Source organism: Montipora foliosa, chromosome 8 (genome assembly GCF_036669935.1).
Source record: "Montipora foliosa isolate CH-2021 chromosome 8, ASM3666993v2, whole genome shotgun sequence".
NCBI classification, from domain to species: domain Eukaryota; kingdom Metazoa; phylum Cnidaria; class Anthozoa; order Scleractinia; family Acroporidae; genus Montipora; species Montipora foliosa.
In genome coordinates, this window is record NC_090876.1 from 12,671,072 (window position 1) to 12,691,071 (window position 20,000).

Consider the following 20,000-nt stretch of genomic DNA (forward strand, 5'->3'; position numbering starts at 1 on the left):
AAGCAACCGCAACAACAAGGACAAAGACACTACATTACCGTGCAAAATTTACGTTATTGCTTTGTTGTAAAAAGTAATTCAAGATAACGGACAAATTATATTAATAACTTACTGGTTGCTGAAAACTTGGCTTTGCATCATGGTCCAGAAGCAGCTGAATTATCGACCGATGATTGCAGCGTTCAGCTTTCTGCAGAGGAGTGAACTGAAACTAAAGAAGAGGAAGAGTAGTTAGTCCGCCACTTGAATCCTTTTACACCTTTTTTAGTTTCTTTTAATTTTTCATGAATTTCCTTTCTTTTGACAACTGCAGCGGCAGGGTTCACGCGATACTATACATAAACTCATTTTTGATTGGCTCAGAAGCCCAGGCAAAAAATTTTACGTAGCCGACAAAACATTCCCCCAGTTACTATTGTGACATTACCGAACGCAATAAAGCACACTTTTTAGAGTTTACCAACAATAAAAATTATTTAATTCTGCATTTGCATGATGTCTGACACTGAAACATGGCAGATCTCGGTGGATGTCTCTTAGCCAACGGCCTCGTCGCATAAGCTCCTCCTCGAACGGCATAATTTCCATGCCAATTTATGCCAAGCCTCAACCAAAATTAGACTCACTAACTATGCTGATATCTGTAAGTTTACTGTGGGTAATGGTCCTCAATATCCAGCCACTAAAAGAATAGAACCTTTTATACTTAAAATTCTACTTTAAACGATGTTCTTATGTGCCACTGCGGCATCAAGCGAACACTGACAGTTTTTTCCCCTGGGAAAATTCGAAGCATGGGAGCAAAGACCTCTTGTGTTAGTTGATAGCTCTGCCTTGATAAGCCAATCAAATGTTGAGATTGCAGTACAGAAGGCTCGTTTCAAAGACCCAAAATGCAAGTAGTCTGCATAAACATCAATCACTGATGCTATTTTTCCATCATTTGTTCAGCTATCAATGCCCAAACAAGCTGCTGTACAAAATTTGAGCAAATGTGAGCAATAGACTAGAGGAACATCAAATGGGAGTGACGTCTTCTCTTCCCACTTACCCTGTCTAAAGCATTGACATCTGCATTATGATCCAGCAACAGCTTGACGACAGATTCATGTCCATACCAACAAGCAAGATGCAGCGGTGTTAACAAAAACTAGGGAAAGAATAAATGTAAAACCAAGATATAAATTCTGGTGCCCAGCACTGACTGAAGGGGGTGTTAAGCAACAAAACAATTTAGGCTTCACCTTTGCCACATCAAATTCACATGTGTCAGGATCTCACTAGCACACAGGTGTGAAAATTAAAAGAAACGTCAGGGCCATGGATTGTCAGTTTGAAAACTGCGAAGTGTTACCTTTCTGGCCGTCTTCTAAAGTATAAATGTAGGTACATGTATTTTTTAATCCGCGCACTCAGGGCTAAGCAAATGTGGGCTAGAGAGTATATCATTTTGTTCAGTGATATGCAGAAATTTAACTGAAAATTAGATAGACCGAGATAAAAATACAAATCTCTTGAAGAACCTGATCTCTTTCATCAACATTTGCACCGTCCGTCAGGTGCATGTTGACCTCCTTATATCGTCCATTGATTGACGCCCTGTGAAGAGCACTTCGAGATACCTAGTGAAAAAAAAGTACAAACTTAACATACAGTTATCTTTCCTCACCAAAAAAGTGGATGGTCGTGGAACCTTCACTTGGAGTCTGTAGAAGAGATGGGGAACAAATATGGGGACCAAAAATCACTGAAGCAAACAATTTTTCAAAGTCTTACGGTTAAGTACTACGTAACTGCTGTAGTATGTACATGTACATGTACATTAATTTCTCATTTCGACTATGTGGTAAAAGTCGAAAGGTACCAGTATAGAATTTGAAACCATCGGGCAGTGCAAATGGAAAATAAAGAAGCACTTCATAAAGGTCAGAAGAAAAAGATTGTAATACTTTACAAACAACGGAGCTGGGAAAAGGAGATCATGAAAAAAAATGTAAACATTCAATGTTTCCACAGTCTTCTTTGTAACAGGATTAAACGAAAAGGAAAGGAAAGGAACTTTATTTAAGTGTCTAGTAGATTTAGCGCTGGAGCACTAATTGGGGACACTGTAAAGTGAAATTAACAATTAACACACCAATTAAAATGTTACTCTTAAGCTGTTGTGGAAGTCTGCAATTAAGGGACTGATCTCCACACACTTATCTCTAAAGTTTCAGTTTGGCTGGGCCGGGATTTGACCCCTGTCAAAGGTAAGGTGGTTATATTCCTGGTAAAAATCCTCTTTGTTTACAGACCATTGTTGCTGAAAACAGTATTTTTTCATCGTGAACTTACTTTGGCCTTTTCCATTCTCATAGCCCAGCTTGTGTCCTGTTCCTTGACCTGATGACAAACGAAAATATAGATGTCCTGAAACAAGGAATGCCATCCATCTCTTCAAACGGTATTAAATGCTTTTCTATGATCCTGCATGTCAGGGGTAAATGTAACTTTACAAAAGTGGGGACAAGGTCAACTTGATCTCCTGGCTAATCAAACTTCTTAGTTACGCATTATAAATTATTTTGTTTCACATGAGAAAATAATGCCCATCATCCAAGTGGGCACCGGTTAATTATTACCGGTAAAACCTGACACAGACACTTAACAATACAATCCAATCCCCTATTCAAAAGTGAAGGAGCGCTTTGGAACAAAGACACAACCTCAAATTTATAAGAATAGCAATAATAAAATTGTGAAATCATTCTTTTAAAACATGTGTCCACAAAATTTTTAGCCTTTGAGGTAATTTTGAAGAAGAGCTCGCCCGAAAAACTGTTGGCCGTTTACTGATGATCGGCCGCCAAGAGTCGGCGGGGAAGCTCTTCTTCCAAATTACCGAATTTCAAATCCTCAGACAGAGCAAAAGATTTCATGTGAAATAAAAAAGTACTTCATAAAGATCAGAAGAAACAGCTTGGAGTACTTTACAAAAACAGAGTTGAGAAAAGGAGAATATAAAGTACATGTAGTCATTCAGTGTGTCCACAGTCTTCCTTGTACCAGGCTTGAAACAATTACATGTATTTAAAATGTAACCTTATAAGCTGTTGTGGGAGCTCTGCAATTAAGGGACTGATCTCCACACCCTAATATTCTCTTACGTTTCAGTTTGGCTTGGGATTAATGACCCCTGTCAAACCAAACTAATAACTTGGTGATTATATTCCTGGTAAATATCCACTTTGTTTACAGACCAATAATACTGAACACCAACTGAAAGTATATGTTTCATTACGTAAATTTACTTTGGTCATTTCCATTTTCATAGCCCAGCTTGTGTCCCATCTCTTGACCTGACAATAAAAGAAAATAGAAAAATCTTGACACAAGGAATGCATTCCATAACTTCAAACAGGTATTAAATACTTTTGCACGATCTTGTCAGAGTTAAATGTGGCTTTACCGATGTGGGTGCTGGCAGGTTAAGGTAAACTTGATCTCCTGGATAATCAAACTACTGATTTATCTATAATGCATGTAGTTGATTCAATAAAAGGAAATAACACCTATGAGACATATGGCCACCAGTTGTAATTTAGAACCTCACACCAACTCTTACCACTACAATCCATTTCCTAATATGAAGTCAAGGACCACTTTGGAGCAAAGCCATGCTCTCAAATTTTCCAGAAAGTCAATTGTACATGATGTCAACTCATTTTGTCAAAATGTCCAAAGAAGCTAAGTTCATAAATTGTACTTTCATTTTCTTTTTCTCGTGAAAAGTCTAAAAATTCAATTGGGTTTCCACAATCAAGGGCTTATTGTTTCACAATAATTATTGTCCTTTCAGAAATTATGGACATCTATCTTTATGAGGGATAATCCGGATACATGTACACTTTCCTAGCAGTCAATGAATAACATGGCAAACCTCAATATGCAAACTGCAAGACTATATGAGTTCGTTACACTACTTATACCACTTGGAATAAGCCAGTTGAGCTGTCTGCATGCATGCCAGGATAAAGGCAAATGTATAATTTTTTGTTTAGTTTGTTGTTATTTTTTTAATTTTCAATCTTTTGTAGTTCTAACAACATGCTTACATTTGTTATGATGCACGTGCCCATGTTTTATAGAAATCCATTTGGCTTTTTTACTACTTCCCATTTTAAAAGAAAGCAAGAAACTTACCTTCTTGTAATCTGCAGTTGTGTTCATGCCACTTGTGCTGGCTCCTTGATCAAGTACACCTTGTTGAGAGGACAAGCAAGTGCTGTCTAATCCTCCTGAAAAGAAGACAATCCACCACTTGGATTACAGAGTTGTTGCTTAACCTTTTAGTTGTTCTTTCTTCAGAATTTTCATTAGGTATGTTGTTTTCAAAGTAACTGCTCTACAAGGCCCTCATTGCCTCAAAAAAGGGTGCAGCTTGAATGAGTACAGTTTTACAAAGACATAAACACACAGGACACACAGAGTATTGGGCGAAGTGGTATGGCATAAGGAAATTATCCCACCAACAAGTAAAATCTATGTGGCCCTCTTACAGCAGGTTTCCCATTAATTCACAACAGAAATGTTTATTAGAAGTGCAGTTTGTAGATAAAAAAATTGAACTGATTCTCGCACTTAGTGGACAATTTAAGCAATTTTCACTTCATAGACTCCTGAAAAATTCAGGTGGCTTCAACATGATTTGAACCAATGGCCTTTGTGATGCCGGTGCAATGGTCTACCAACTGAGCTATGAAGCCACTCAGTTGGCAGCAGGTCAGTAATTTTCTGTTGGGCTCATGTTTTCCTGTGAAAGGACTAATGAATGAAAGAAACGTATAATAGTTATACATTTCTTTCATTCATCATTATACCGTACTAAGTGCAGGTTATAGACGAAAGGTAGAAGTGATCCTTGCACTTAAAGTGGTACTATGACAAAAAAAATATTTCCTTTTTCCTTCAGATTTTTTTAAAGTGTGTTTAATACGTAACTGCTGAATGGCAAAATTTTGAGCTTTGATTTTTATCCAAAGGCTGTTTATACTTTGAATGTAACTTTTGGATTTCAAGTTTTGTTATTACTCACTTTCAAAACTGACCAATTGGACCTCAGAGGGTTGGATCTAGGGAAAAGTGATGTCATTTACTCACAAACTTAAAATTTCAGTGTGTAAACGCAGCTTATTGTACATGCAAAACACTAGTTTAAAAGTCTGAAAGTCCAAAATTCCCGTGCTGCATATTAATTAAACCACATACACACGCATTGCACTCTTAAAACTAGAAAGTGATGTTATTTTCACAGCGATCAAGCTCTCTCAAGATTTCAAAGTTGGTAATAGCGGACCATTAAATAGGAAAATTCCAGTTAAAATAAAGAGTTGTCTTTTTGAAATCAAGGCTTAAAACTTGGGTCACTTAGTGTTTACTTCACATAGTTTTGAAATCCGAAGAAAAAGAAGAATTCATTTTTTGGTCAAGTACCACTGAAGGTGGTTCAAACCAGTTTCAACACTTTCAATAGACCTTGTTATTAGAAGGATTGGCACTACAACACTTTATCACATAGCAGCAATGTTATGGTACCATGTCAAACATCAATTATTGCTGAAGATGCAGTCATTTTTGTGACGTAAAAAGTTACCATGGCAACAGGAAAGCCTTGCAAAAGCACCCCATATTTTGGCTTTATTTGCTCATATCTGAAAAACGAACTCGGTGACCCCAGTTTTTTTATTGCACAAAAGTGATCAGCAGGCCAAGATGAAACTTTCTGGAAAGTTTGAAAAAATTCTGTGCAGCAGATTCAGAGCTACCTTAAATTTTCAATTATACCAAACCAACAACAAAATGAATCCATTGCCTCAATTGCAGAAATAAAGAGACATAGAAAGAAGATAAGAAAAAAGCCTTAAACGGCCAAACAAAATATAAAATTGAAATCAAGTTTTAAAAACTTAGATATCGGCATCACAGGGACTCTGCAGTGGTCTCCCATCCGAACACGATTAACTGTAGTAGACACTTAGGGTGTGTTTCTTTGGGAGAATCCAAGATTGGATTTATGATCTCAGATCACACGGATGCTTCGTTCCTAAAGAAACGGAGAATCTGAAAACAGATTTTTCGAGCGTGAGGGCCCACTTTCAGCCAGTTTGCATGAATTTGATTTGTATCACGACTCTCTACAAATTTCGGGTACACCAAAGGAGACAATAGCACTGAATACTCACCTTGATTGCTCGCCATGATTCACACAAATGGCCGGAATGTGTATTTTCACAGGACTACCGCTGGTCGCTGGTTTTTTCAGATCCATTTCCCAAAGAAACACACGGATCACGAATCCTAAAGTCCGGATTCAGATACAGCTCTCAAATCCACTTGGAGTGTGGATACTTCGGATCAATAATCAATTTTTGGATTTTAGTTAAAAAAATGCAAAATCCGCTTTTGGATACAAGAATCAGGATTTTGATTTTCCCAAAGAAACGCAACCGTAGACTAACATCAAATTTAATGGTATGTGATAGGTCAAGTCAGTGACATTCCACAAGAAAAAATAAATCCATCCTCCTAGTACAGGAATCAAAAACGTGAAAAGAATATTAGAAAAAAAGCCTTAACCCTTTCACTCCCGTGGGGTTCCCTATCGACGAGTAAAATCTATAAGTGGCACTATTGGGAGTGAAAGGGTTAAAGAACCAATTTATACAACAAATAAATCAAATACAAATAGTCGTTGTCGTCGTCGTTGCCGTCGTAGTAGTAGTAGTTTATTAGCATGTGCCTACATGTAGCATTACAAAAGATGAAGCTGGATGCAGACTGGCAAAGGACATGATGCCCGTTAACGACCTACTCTTCATGGATGCTCTGTTCAGTTACAGGAAGCTCAAAAATGCAAAAATGTCAAACCTCAGGCAAAACATAGGAGGGGGGTTACTTTGCAGATCTGCCAATGCATGTGATGTAACCCTTAATGAGTTTTTTTTTTTTGTGATGACAAAAGTGCAAAAAAGAACACCTTATACAAATCCTTGACGAGTTGTCTCTGCCAGTAGTCCTGCATGAGGACTCTAATTATTATTATTATTGGTTGGAAAGAGAGATTAAAAAAAAAGGACATTGAGTAGAGCTGTGAAGAGCAAAATCGTAGTGGCTACAACTTTGTCAATTCAACATTTAAATATTTTCAAATCCTTAACCCTTTCGCCCGTATGGGGTTTGAAATTGACAATAAAATCATTTGTTATTAGACAGAATAAAATGTATAAGTGGTCATTTTAGGAGGAAAAGGTTAGAGGAACTACCAAATGGAATGCATCTGCAGGGTCAATTGGTTAAATAAAGACGTTTTGCATGTTGCACTTTCAACGGAATTTGGCAAGAGGTACATGTATTTGAATAATTAATGCACTGCACACTTTTTGTAGCTGCAACAAGTCTCCCTTCTATGTAGAAGCTACTTATCAGAAGTAAAAATTAGAACGATTGTGGAATTATCGCCACCTCTATCGGATGGGAATCTTAACTTTGACCTTGTGTTTAAAAGTTGGTACAACTGACAAAACTCAACTCATGCCCATGAAAAATTTGCTCCCAAAGAATCAATGGGTCTACCATTATTTCTGTCCAGTATTTTTGGTTTCGTGCCAGTTCATAGTCAACAGTCTTCACTTGATGGTTTCATCAAAGATGCTCTCTACCAACCAGATTTCATGACGGCAAGGTAATCCCAAGAGGTCAAAGACCTAAGGAATAAGGACCTGACCTCTTGACTTCACTACATCCCTGAATGTATTTTTTAGCTTTTGACAATTCCATAAAATAATATGATTTCTCCTATTCAATTAGGAATGTTTATCTCGAGATATTTTTAAAGCTGTCTTCACCTCATTAATTTTCTCTTTATGCACAGAATGATAGCAGGTTTAAACACAAGTCACATTCCACACATGACTCATTACGGTTCATTGTTTTACCTATAGTAAAGCAAGACCTAAAAACTTCAAATAGGCTAACCTTATATAGGCCTAAACATAATTTGTGGACCTAATTAGGCCCACGTTTAGCATTGTGTGAAGGTTATATGACAAGTGACCTGTAAGTACTTTAAACCTGTCGTGTTCATAAAGCGTACCTGATGTGACTGCAGGTAGCTGTTGCTCTGCTCCCTCTTGTTTTGCACTACCACTTGAATCCACTCCTGCAAATACCACAAATTATTCAATTTTACTTATCCTGGGACATTGACTGTGCATTCTACATGTATTAGCAATCTTATAGACATAATAATCTGTTTAATGAAAAATTCTTCTTCACTTTCAGTGACCTTTTTCCTCCTCATTAATTTTCTTTTATTCACAGAATGTAACAAATTTAAAGTGGTACTATGATCAAAAAATTATTTCCTTTTTTTGTTCAGATTTTGAAAGTGTGTTCGCTCAACACCTAACTGGCAAAATTTTGAGCTTTGAGTTTTATCCAAAGGCTGTCTAATTTGAGTGTAAGTTTTGGATTTCATGGTCCGCCATTAATCACGTTCAAAACTGGCCAATTGGACCTCAGAGGGTTGGATCTAGAGAAAATGACGTCATTTACTCACTGGGTTAAAATTTCAGCGTGTAAACGCAATTTATTATATATGCAAACCACGGGTTGAAAAGTCTGAAAGCCCGAAACTCCCGTGCTGCATATTAATTAGGCCGCGTACACACGCATTGCATTCTTAAACTAGTGAGTGTTTGACGTCATTTTCTCCTCGACCCAGCTCTCTCAAGATTTTAAAGTTAGTAATGGCGGACCAATAAATAAGAAAATTCCAGCTAAAATAAACAGGTGCCTTTTTAAAATCAGAACTTAAAACTTGGGTGAGTTAGTGTTTAGTTAACATAGTTTTGAAATTTAAAGGAAAAACAAAATTTTTTTTTGGTCGTAGTACCACTTTAAAACACAGGTTACATTCCACAGGTCACTCATTGCAGGTCATTGTTTTACCTGTCAGGGGTGCAGCATGGTTCTTGGTTCGTGGTGAAACGAACGCCAAAGGCGCGAGCCTCTAGGAGAGTCTGGGGGCATGTTCCTCAGGAAATGTTTATTTTGGTGTCGTCGGAATGCCATTGCCCATGTTTTTCATGAGGAGGTTTCATAAATCAAAGCATAAAAAACACTAACTATTCAGAAAATTTGTCAACCTTTGGTACTACTGATATTTAACAATAAGTTTCCTGCGAAATCGCGCAGAATATCTCCTGATACTTAGCGATATTCCACAAGATTCAGCAGGATAATTGTTTTATTATTCAACACAAAGCACAATTATTTTCTGCGTTTATTGCAGAGATGTCCCCGTTGGCCAGCTGCTGGTAGCCATTTTGTTTTGCTTTATATTCACCACCTAGCACGGTGAATATAGCATCATAAATTATGAGGAATCTCTCAACCAATCAAATTGCTGGAAACTCTTTGTTCAGCTCTGAAATTATACTAAATAATGTTATACCTACATGTAATAACCAATAATTATAATACCAAAAATATAATACAGTATTAACCTTAAAGTATTATTGGACAAAGGAGTTTCCTTGGAGAAGTAGAAGGCCAACGTTAATGGGCTAACTATTTTATTACAAATGTTCTCAAATGTGGTATAATTTAAAAATGTATATAGTTTGAACAACATTGTAGAGTTATGGCTAGCAAAAAGAGCTCATTTCCTAGTGATTATTACCATTTTACTAGCCATTAGCCTACTTTGGAAAAAGTTAAGGTCGCACCCTGGTATAACTTCAGAGATTGCAGGATTACTGTGGCAAGATCAACTGTGTGCATGAGGAAGACTGAACACATTACACCTGTTTTACAAAAGCTGCACTGGCTTCCTGTTAATGACAGAATAATTTTTAAGTTAAAGTTGATTACCTGATATTTTAACCTCTTAATGACCTTGCCCTGGTATATTACAAACCCTGTCACTTTCTTTGTTCTAGACTAGTGATTCCAGTCTCCTAGTTATTCCCAAGACTACATGTCATGTACTACAGTAACGTACAGTGATTTAACTTTTGTGGCAATAATGCTCCGAAGTTATGGAATCAGATAATGCTCGAAATTAGACTAAGCGACTCTGTTGATAGTTTTAAAAGGGCTTTGAAAATGTATCTGTTGCGTCTGAGCTCTTACTTTTAGTTGTAAAAAGAATTGAGACAATTTTATGTAGAATGAATTTTAAAGAACTTTTACATGTATTATTTATTATTATTATTATTATTATTATTATTATTATTATTATTATTATTATCATATTATCTGTTTGATGAAAGATCCATTTTCAGTTTCAGTGCACCATTGAGGATGTTTCTTTTTTTTCTTTCTTCTGAACTTTACTCTTAGAGAAAGTTGTCATCGAGAATGGTCCTATGGTTTTGTCTAGTAACAGAATCAAAGGCTCGCACGAGCCAGCTCATGGATGAATTGGAGTACAATTAGCAAGGGCTCCTTAGGTTTATTGAGACAATTTTATGTCTCAAACAGTCCTTCTCAGGACTACACTCACCCGGACGATCGTACTTTACTTAATGTTAGGTTTATCTCGCGACAAATAATACAGTACGTATGCATGCGCTATGCGTTTTATCTGTGGTGGCATTCCATGTGCGAACTGGATCTCAGAGTTATGTGCATAAGGAGTACAATAATATATATATTTTTTTTTCAATGGAAGAGAAGGGATCATCAAAATGGATTGCAATGAACTGCAATAAAATTGTGTTATGAAGGGAAATTATTAATAAATGAACTTGGCGATCAAAACTTCTAACTGTAGTTATTTTTACAACTTACTGTCTTTTGTAAATGGTTTGAACCCAGGAGTCATATCATAATTAAGTAAAGTACGATCGTCCGGGTGAGTGTAGTCCAAAGAAGGATTGTTTGAGATGACATTGACTGATGTTTCGACTACCTGAGCGGAATAGTCAGGAGGCAGATGGCAAAAATACGATTTCGCTAAACATTTTGGGTAGAAGCAGGAAACATAACTTAAAATTTTTGTTTTTTAACCCTGATTAACAATATTGCTGTTTCCACCTCGAAATCTTCGTACTTCGGTCATAACGAGTGGTTTTCTTCCACGCTTTGATCTCACAACATGGAAACGAGGCTGACCTTGGAGGACTCACAAAAGCTAAGAAAGAGACCACCAAAATCCACGAAATTAGCAAAAACTATTGCACTTAAGTGATCGGCACTGTATTGACATTGAAATCCATATAAAAATAATGGGTCACGTGTCCCGTATGCGCTTGTCACGCGCCAAAAGCTGACAAATATCGAAGAAAGGACATAATTTTATATTAGGCTTTATGGAAAAGTTTGATTTACATTGTCGTTCTTATTTCATTATTGTCATCTAGAATACTAATATTTCTGAAGTCTGAACAAACAGAACGTTTTCCCCCCTGGTGCAACATGGAACCATGGCTAAATCACGACAATGTCAAAATAATGAAACAGCTGACAGATTTGAAGATTTATAACGCCTCGTTCAGCTTCTCGGCTGTTGGAAATCACTGCCCAAATAAATAAGATGAGGCAATTTGTGTGAAAAAAATAAACTTTTTTTTCCGCCGCGTAACGATGTTTACTATACTTCTATCTCGTTTTAGTGGTATAAAGTGGTTGACTCCTTCTTAGTGAGCCCTGGACCAACTTCGCTAAACTTCACCCTCGTTTGTTGAGTGTTCCTAGTGTTTCCGTAGTGTTTCTTCTTGCCACTAAGATATTAGTTATCAACTTCGTCAAACTTCTCAGTTTGCGAAGTGCTTACAGTATTTCTGCATGCCTTAAAGCACTGAAGGGCTAAGCGAACGCAAGTACATCTTCGGTTTGCACAACAGTTGCCTCCATGTGTACAAACGCAAAATGCCAATTCCAAACATGCTGCAGATATTACCTCCTGCGTCATAAGCTTGGGCCTTAAAACTCCTTCTTCGTCGTAGAAACATCCATTGCCGTCTGGATTAGGAAGTGGAAGACACGGTTGAAGGGCCGTCTTCCATATCAGGACCTGGTGGTTGACTCGTCGTAAGTGGAGTTGCAAAGCATCTTGCGTCGGAGGAAGCGAATCAAAGTTCTTTCGTGTCTTTCGAAATGCTGTTGCCCTCTCCTTATTGACATGGACTTCTTCTGTGCCTTTATTGTAGAGTTCGCAGACAAATGCCTCAGCATCTGCAAGTACATTAGCATTAGGATGGCTTCCTTTGCCAAGGTGCTCAAGCCGCTTCACTGAAGGACCGTCGAAAGCTTTCCATGCTTTTTGTTTACCTATACCGACAAACTGGCTCGTAGTATCACATCCAGTTAAGGCATGAAATGCTAGCACAGACTTTCTCTTCTCTTCCGGCAATGTGATCTTGTGAACTGGTATGTAACACGTTCTTCTAGAAGTTCCAGAAAACATCCATATGTTTTGACAAAGATTTTCCCTGTGTGTCAATAGGAGGACAAGAACATCTGTGTCACGACACAAAACGTTAACCTGGCTGTAGCCTCTAACTGTGGCATCTCTGGCAAGGAGAATAATTCTTGTATCTGCCTCTTCATGGTTAGAAGCCAGTCCTTCAAAGTCTTCCCTTGACTTATTAGATGACCATACCTTCAGTATGTCACTGAATCCACCACTAACAACCAGCTCATGACGAGGATATGCAAAGTAACTTTCTGACATTTTCGTACACAAAAAATGGGCAAGACTGGCCTTGTCCTCTAGGACAATAAACCTAACCCAGTCGCCAGTCCTCTGTTCCTGGCTCTCCACATTCCTCCTGATGCCTTTGCTCTTCCCTCCTTTGCACTTTCTTCTTGTTCCTCCTTTGATAGAATTTGGGAGATAGCGATCAAATACTACGTCGACTCTAGCACAGTTTTCAGAGAAGTGGGAGGTAACATACGCACTGAACTTGTCACACCATTCTCCAAACGTCTTTGCACCAGAGGCATTGGCCAGAGATTGAACAGCCGCCATCCCATCGATAAGGGTACATGTCTCACTCTTGTTGACAGGGCGCTGGCTCTGAGAAACGTTCTGTTGTAATATCTTGCTGAAATATGACTTCCCTGATGCTTCCCCAAGACTTCCTTTGGGAGTGGCAATTGAAAGCGGGACAGGAGAAAGTTCTCTTTGCAACAGTTCGTCTACATCGACGTTACGACCAGATTCTAAGGCTACCACGACACGTCTCTGTCTGCCTTTAGCGTAACCGTCTTGTTGTTATCCAAAAAAAACTGGTACACAGTACAAGTTTTCAAATGTCTTGAGCTTCTGTTGTTTGAAACGGTCGTGAAACTTGACGTCTTTCTTTATTAGCCTGTCTTGCACAAACTCTTTTCCGATGGTCTTGCCAATTTCTTCTGCGCCCAGCAGGTCATGTCTGATTTCTTCACTGGCAACCACCCCGGTTGTGACTGAGACTAAGTTTTCCGCTTGACGAAAGACCTCATACTTCGTGAAGCATGACACCAGCTTAAGAACATCCTCCGCTGTCTTGGGCAGCAACTTCATGTCAGCTAGAAACACAACACCCCATCAAGTGTAGTTGACGTGGTCAAATACAGCAAACCAGGGAAGCATCTCGGAAAACGAGGACAGGTACAGATCCCATTCTCCTTCTCGGATTGCCCGAGTAAACCTCAGAAGAATAGACACTAAGTGCATGTATTGCCTCCAGTAGCAGAATGTTGGATAATCCTTATGCGCTGTATCAAATTCTTTGATGACCTCTGCAACCTGTAATAATAATGATAGAAATTAATAACGATGATTCGCGTAACAGATTAAAAATATACAAAATATTCTATAATGTTAACTTGCCTGTCTAGCTTGGTTGATGAGATAACTGTGCGCTGTCGTGTCTATCGCAGGGTTGTCCTCACCAGGTGTGAACTCAGTGGCCAGCTTTGCTAAAAGATCTTGTAGTGTTTAATGTCGAATCTTATTATTGCAACTGAATTGAAGGATCGTAACATTTTAGGATGTTGTAAAAAAGCATATTTTCGAATCTATTGACCTGACTTAATCGATGTTTAGCAGCATTATAATAACCTTAACGTTAGCTAGTGACTTACCTTGAGTTGTCTTGATAATTGGTTCAAGGATTTATTTTTCCCCTGCTAAACGTTTATTTAAGCTTTCTTTTTCAATTGTCTATCTTTCAGACGCGTTTATGAGCAACTGTTTAGGACGAATACGTCTCTATTCAATCTGTAATAACTTTTCTTTGAAAAACAAAATGGAGGACTAGGAGAGCCTCGATCTGATGCCATCTCGTTTTCGCCCTAGACCTTGCCTTTTCGTCTCGATTTTCAATAAACGATTGGTCAAGATTTATAAATTTGTTACCATGTTAATTTTTTCTTAAACTGTTAGGTAGGTACCTTTATCATAAGATTGCAAAACAAAATTTATTTGTCCTATTCCACTCTAAAGAATTATCAAGCATCTTATCATTCGTTTTATTGAAGAAATTGTCAGAGATTATTCAAAGTTTAGATTACAACGATCATTTATTTAAATGTGAACTGTTTGAATACTCCTATTTCAATTTTGACAGGTACGGCAAAATCCTGGCTTTTTTAGGGTCACGTGATTGATACTCGTTGATCACGTGACTGCTTAACAGCTTATTGACAGTTCGGCTGACATTTCCAGTTGCCAACCACGTTTATGCAAATAATTTCGAACATTGCGGTAGTCTCTTTCCTCACTTTTATGAGCCTTCCAAGTCCACCCTCTCTCTCAAGTCAGGGAGGATAAACGAAGATTTCAAGCTATGTTTCCTGCTTCTACCAATGTTTAGCGAAAATGAAAAATACGCTCTTTCTGAGACGGTGCCTCCTGACTAGAAGTCATCTTCAGAGTCAAGTGATTTGTGTAACGTCAGTAGATACTATAAGAAGACGGGTCGTAGATGTCATTGGTCAACTTATTCGTGATGTTATTGGTCTACTGTCACTTGAGCCTAGATGTAATTGGCTGGGAAGATTGACCCCTATATAAATCATTGTCGACGAATCTACATGGAAGATGAAATTTGCACCTACAAAATGTTATTTATGTCCATCACTTTGAAGAATTCTCCGTTCCAGTTTAGTTATTTCCTTTGTAATGCGCAGCTTGACGGTGTTCGTTACCAAAAGTACCTCCTCGTCTACATAACATGTACATTGTGTCAGCAATTGCAGTGTGACAAAGCTAAAAAGAAGGCTATGAGAGTCTTAGGGATCCTTCAAAGGAATCTCTCATTGTGCGGTCGATCTGTTAAGGAGCGCTCATACCTAGCCTTAGTACGTCCGATTGTCCAATATGCCACAGTTCCTTGGTCTCCGCATACAAAAAATGGGATTGACTGTATCGAATCAATTTAGTGCCTCGCAGCACGTTTTGTTAACAATGATTACAGCCGCTATAGTAGCGTTTCATCTATGCTGACTGAACTGACTTGGAACTGGCCCTCGCTGCAGTCAAGGCGCAGGATATGCGACCTCGGCATGCTTTATAAAATACATAGATGTCAAGTTAATATCTCCCTTCCCTACGACCTTACCTCCGTGCCTGCGTATGGCCGTGCAAGAGCCAGTTATGACTTTAAGATCAGGCTCCCATCCTCTTCAGTCGACGCTTACAAACACTCTTTCTATGTGAGATCAATCCCTGTATGGAACGAGTTATCACCTGATGTTGTTAGATCGGCATCTTATCCAGAATTTGGCCACTACTTTAACATATTAATTTACTTACTTTGTTTATTCTCATGCTATGTAATTTGTAATTCAATACCATGTAATTTTAATTGTAATTTATACCATGTAAATGTAATTGTAATGCCATACCATGTAAATTGAGCGACTTCTGGCCGCTCCTTTGCCAGATTAGCATAAGGAAGCGCCAGTGGCAATTACCTTGATTAAAGTAAAGTACTCAAACTGACAGTTTACCATTTACTTCTTTTGAACAACCTTTCTCGAAACAGCTGTATGAATATGAGGCTACTATCGTAGTTATCGTGGATTCATACTCTTCAGTAGTTCAGTCCCTAACTTCAAAGTCTGTCTTTTATAAGCGTGTCTTTTATACCAAGTAATCTGTACTTTACACTCCATCCACAGTCCACCATTGTTAGCCCAATCTAGGTTACAATAGCTGCCTCACTTTCCTCGATCAGCACCTTTCGGATGTCGTTTCGTGCCGTTTGTAGTAAACGTTGCAGACCTATATTGTCAGAAAGCCCAATCTTGTGAATTTGGAGATGCTGCTGCTGTGGATGAGCAAATTCGCGACTAGGTGATCAGCAAGTGTTTGTCACACAATTTGCCGCAAGCTTCTTGAGAAAGGGAAAATTTTGACTCTTCAGAAACTGAGAGAAGAGAAACAGGCTCGCAAGATTGAAGGTGCAACTAATGAAGTGAACCGTGTTGGTGTGAATTCGAATGAAAAAGGAAACCTGAGAGTACGTGGAAAACAAAGTACCGTTCGGCGTTTTTGTTGTGGAAATGTGGGTCATAAGGCCAATGATAAAGTTTGCCCCACAAGAGCAAAAGGGTGCAGAAAGTGTAATAATCTGCGTCATTTCGAGGAAGTGTGCAAAACTAAACCGAAGACATCTGAGGGGCAAGGCAAGTAGGTGTTGGAGTTGATGAAAATGATGATAGTGAATATGTTTTTGGTGTTTTGGGTGGTGCAGGTAACCCAGACAATGGCGAAATTTCTGTGAAGATAGGAGAGGTTCAAGTTACCATGATTATTGATTCTGGTGCTAGTTGCAATGTTTTACATCGCAATTTGTGGGAGTATTTGAAAACAAATAAGGTCCGATGTGCGTCAAGTAAGGCAACTAAGAAATTGTATTTGCATTAGTTGGAAATAGAGTGTTAAATGAGGTTGAATTTGTTGTTATAGAGAGTGAGGGACATGCCCTTCTGGGGAAGGAGACAGCTATTGCTCTAGGTGTGTTGAAGCTGGGACCTCAAATCAATTCAATGCAGTTATCTACTGATGGGGAAAACAGGCAACCCAATATTTTAGACAAGTTTCCAGTCAAATACATTCCAGGTCTTAAGAACATTGACAAGGACGCAGAGAGATTATGTAAGACTTGTCATGGCTGTCAGCTTGTGTCACAACCCTTAAAACCTGAACCGATGACACGTACAGAGTTTCCTTCAGCAACCCTCGTAACATCTAACCGCTGACCAGCTGGGCCCACTGCCTTCTGCTGGTACATTTTTGTTGTAGTTGACTACTACAGCAGATTCTTTGAGATGGAATTTACCAAATAAATAACCACTGAGAAGATTGTATCGCTACTGTCCAAGATGTTTGTCACTCATGGCCTTCCTTGTTCCTTAAGAACTGACAATGGACCGCAGTTTATCACTGATCACTTCAAAGGTTATCTTGAAAAATACAGTACACCTTTATGGCCACAGGCCAATGGAGAAATTGAAAGGCAGAACCGCACTATTCTGAAACGGTTACATATTGCTCAAGCAGAGAGTCGTGATTGGAGATCGCAGATGGATGATTTCTTGATGCTGTATCGCAGTACACCACAATCAACAACTGGGGTTAGCCCTGCAGAACTGTTGTTTGACCGGAAGATTAGAACCAAGTTACCACAGCTTCAGGAGTTTACCTGTGAAGATGAAGTCAAAGACCGCGACAGTGAGAGAAAGGAGAAAGGGAAGATGTATGTGGACTGCAAAAGAAATTCATGTGAAAATGACATTCAGAAAGGTGACAAAGTGTTACCCAGGCAGGAGAGAGACAATAAGTTGTCAACACCATTCAAACAAGTACCTTTACAGTTGTTCAGAAAAATGGAAACAGTGTTCTCGTTGAGGCTGATGGGGTACAGACTAACAGTACCGACGAAATGTAACCCATGTCAAAAGGCAAATGGAGCGTGAGGATCTTAAACCCAAGGCTGAATCATCAGATGCTATTGGAGGCAGAGATCTGGCAGCTAACCTGGAAAGTCAAGCGTTAAAAGTACCCGCAGACACGAGCAACAGACCGTCCGAGAAGGTTAACCCACCAGAGTGTAAACAGGCAGATCCTGCTTTGGCACAGAGTGATTCTACTCCTTCCTTACGTCCTTCTAAAGTTAGGAAAATGCCATCTAGATATCATGATTATGTTCTGGGATGCATTAGGCTTAACCCAGAATAGAGCATTAATGGACCTTTTATTTAACTGGACTGTTTGTTGATGTTTTAGATTTTGTTTCCGAGTTAGTCCTGATTATCTCTTCGGCTACAAAAGACGTTCGAAGACATTTTGATGCATTTAGGTGTTTAGATTTCGTTTTGTTACATTCTATTTCAATCAATGTGTATTTCAAAGAAGGGAGGCATGTAGAATACCTTGCGGATCTATATTGTAGGAAGACATGAGCAGTTGTGTTATAAAAATAAAGCACATGGCGTGTTGATTGAATCTTAGTTAAATCCACGTTGCTAATGCTATTTCATTGCATTAGATCCGAAATAGTCTACACCGTTGTACGTTTGAAGAGGAAATAGAATGCCGGTTAGTAATTGCTCAGAATGAAAAACGTTATCTATCAAAAGTCTTCCTGAACAAGGAGTCTCGAAATCCCAAGATATGTTTGCTCCACCACCTTCAATTTCCACAAACACGTTTTTTGGAGCCGGTGCCAGTCCTTTGCATGTTCTTGCGCACGCAGTACTTTTTAGCTTTTTGTTTGCAGTGCCAATTTTTCTGGGAGTGCATGGTTTTACTTTGTTTGCAGTGCACGAAGATATTTTGTTTGTGGTGCAGGGTTTGAGCCAGGCCACGCCATTGTGCCAATCCCGCACTGATATTGAAATTGTCCCTTAAAAAACGGCCACGGGGACACTTTTGTCTGGGGGAAAACTCAGATGGAAGCACACAAGAAGAGATACAGTTTAGTACAAAAATTACAAGCTGAAACACGGATCGTGGGAGGAATTTTATCGTGCGTTTTAAGTTCATTTTAAGGTCACTTTTCAGTCACTCTACTATGTTCAACCAAGCGTGATGCATGCATCTGGGAATTAAAATGTCACGGCGAAAACGTATTAATTCGTACAATAGATAGCTTTTCCGCCTCAAATCGAAGTCAGATTGATCAGAAAAAAAAATACAGAAGAACAGTGTATTAATGAGGAAGGAACAGATGGGACTCAAGCAAAACCACGATCTTTCCAGAAACCTTGGTTGCGAGATCACACGTTGTTGGGCTATGAAAAGGAGGCGATGTTCTGCTATTTTTGTCGGAAATCTAAGAAAACAAACCCCTTGGACAAATTTTAGAACCTCAACTCTCCTACGTAAGCCGCGAACACCCCGTATAAATGGTCCATGTTCACGGCTTTCTCAAGCCGCGGCTTATCCTGGCCAGGGAGTTTACACTCGTGTAAATAGTTCCTTTCGTGGCTTACGTAAGCCGTGGCCAGAGTTAGCCACGGCTTATTTTCTCTCGTATAAACGGCCCTAATGACTGTAAAGAACACGTGGATGCTGTTAATTAGGAAACTATGGAGGATACACTCAGCAACACCATCACAGCGTCGTGTTTTTAGAGAACAATGGTCAATCGCAAGCCATTGACACCATTTGTATTATTTTTTTTAATTACAAGTAACAGGTAATAAAATATGTTTTTGTTGTCGTGCCTTTCTTTGTTTGAACGTAAGAAAACAGAAAAAAATTGACTGTCCCCATAAAATGAAAACGTCCCCCACAATTTTGGCCAAGGGGACAAACTGTCCCCCAGTTATCAAATCCTACTTCAAACCCTGGCAGTGTGCAGTTTTTTAGTTTGCAGTGTGCGAGCATTTTCTTTGTTGGTGTGTACGATGACAATTTGTTTGCAGTGTGGGGATTTATTTTGCTTGCAGAGTGCCGGATTTATTCATTTACTAAATACTAAATACTAAGAAGATTTATAACCTGTACGATTAAT

The 20,000-nt window shown here is 38.8% G+C and overlaps 1 protein-coding gene and 2 long non-coding RNA genes across 4 annotated transcripts in view; 1 reads left to right on the forward strand and 2 right to left on the reverse strand.

Annotated features, from left to right (window-relative positions):
- LOC137967759 (uncharacterized) overlaps window positions 1-20,000 on the forward strand; it is a 416,483-nt gene that overhangs the window by 362,159 nt on the left and 34,324 nt on the right. The window lies entirely within an intron of this gene.
- LOC137967753 (uncharacterized) overlaps window positions 1-20,000 on the reverse strand; it is a 201,576-nt gene that overhangs the window by 89,777 nt on the left and 91,799 nt on the right. The window lies entirely within an intron of this gene.
- On the reverse strand, window positions 3,289-8,203 carry LOC137967476 (uncharacterized). The gene is made up of 3 exons (XR_011116535.1): window positions 8,135-8,203; window positions 4,186-4,280; window positions 3,289-3,341 (listed from the first exon to the last, which is right to left on the reverse strand). It is a non-coding gene; the product is annotated as an uncharacterized lncRNA (long non-coding RNA).